The sequence below is a fragment of the Serinus canaria genome, chromosome 28, assembly GCF_022539315.1.
Source record: "Serinus canaria isolate serCan28SL12 chromosome 28, serCan2020, whole genome shotgun sequence".
In the NCBI taxonomy this organism is placed as follows: Eukaryota; Metazoa; Chordata; class Aves; order Passeriformes; family Fringillidae; genus Serinus; species Serinus canaria.
The window spans coordinates 5,502,298-5,504,108 of NC_066341.1; positions in this window are offsets into that span (position 1 = coordinate 5,502,298).

Here is a 1,811-nt window from a genome sequence, read left to right on the forward strand (position 1 = left end):
GGGGTAGACCTTGTGTTTGCCCTGAAAGATAGGGTAAACCTGGTGTCTGCTGCGGTGGCCGTGGTTGACCTGGTGTCTGCCGCGGACGACGGGGTAGACCTGGTGTCCACCACGGCATCCGGGGTAGAACTCGTGCCGGCCGCAACAAATAGGGTAGACCTGGTGTCAGCCGCGGCAAATGGCGTAGATCTGTTGTTCGCCGTGGTGGCCGCCGTAGACCTGATATCCGCCGCGGCAACCAGGGCAGACCTGCTGTCCATCGTAGTAGCAGGGGGAGAACTCATGTCCGCCACGGCGGCGGGAGTAGATCTGGTGTATGCTGCGGCAAAGGGGGTAGACGTGGTGTCCGCCGCAGAAGACGGGGTAGACCGGGTGTCTGCCATGGCAAACAGGGTCGACCTGGTGTCTGCCGCAGAAGACAGGGTAGACCTGGTGTCCGCCGCAGCAAATAGGTTAGACCTCATGTCCGCCGCGGCGGCCATGTTAGACCTGGTGTCTGCCGCGGAAGACGGGGGGGACCTGGTGTCCGCTGTGGCAAACCGGGTAGTCCAGGTGCTCGCTGGGGCAAACGGGGTAGACCTGGTGTCCACTGCAGCAGCCGGGTTCGACCTGGTGTCTTCCGCGGCGTCCGGGGTAGACCTGGTGTCTGCCACAGAAGACGGGGTAGACCAGGTGTCCACCGCGGTAAACGGGGTAGACCTGGTGTACGCCGCAGAAGATGGGGTAGACCTGGTTTCCGCCACGGCAAACGGGTTAGACCTGGTGTCCGCCGCGGCGTCCGTGTTAGACCTGGTGTCCGCCACGGAAGACAGGGGGGACCTGGTTTCCGCTGCGGCAAACCGAGTAGTCCTGGTGTCCGCCGCGGCAAACAGGGTAGATCTGGCGTTCTCCACGGTGGCCGCCGTAGGCCTGATATCCGCCGCGGCAACTGGGGCAGACCTGGTGTCCACCGCGGCGGCCAGACTAGCGCGGGTGTCCGCCGCGGCAAACGAAGTAGACCTGCTGTCCGCTGCAAAAGATGGGGTAGACCTGGTGTCCGCCGCGGAAGACAGGGTAAACCTGGTGTTCGTGGCGAACGGGTCAGACCTGGTTTCCGCCTCGGTGGCCGGGGTAGACCTGTTGTCCGCCGCGGAAGACAGGGTAGACCTGGTGTCCACTGCGGCAACCGGGGTAGACCTCGTGCCGGCTGCAACAAATGGGGTAGACCTGGTGTCCACCGCGGCGGCTGCCATAGATCTGGTCCCTGCTGCGGCAACCGGGGTATACCTGGTGTCCACCGTGCCAAACTGGGTAGTCCTGGTGTCCGCCGCGGCAAATGGCGTAGATCTATTGTTTGCTGTGGTGGCCGCCGTAGACCTGGTTTCCGCCACGGCAAACGGGTTAGACTTGGTGTCCGCCGCGGCGGCCGTGTTAGACCTGGTGTCCGCCGCGGAAGACGGGGGGGACCTGGTTTCCGCTGCGGCAAACCGAGTAGTCCTGGTGTCCGCCCGCGGAAACCGGGTTGATCCTGGCGTTCTCCACGGTGGCCGGCGTAGCCTGATATCCGCCGCGGCACCGGGGCAGACCTGGTGTCCCGCGGTGGCCGGACTAGAGCGGGTGTCCGCCGCAGCAATGAGTAGACCTGCTGTCCACTGCGGAAGACGGGTAGACCTGGTGTCCGTCCGGAAGACGGGGTAACCTGGTGTCCGCCGTGGCAAACGGGTAGACCTGGTGTCCGCCGCGGAGCCGGGGTAGACCTGGTGTCCGCCGCGGAAGACCGGGTAGACCTGGTGTCCGCCGCGGCAACCGGGGTAGACCTGGTGTCCGCCGCG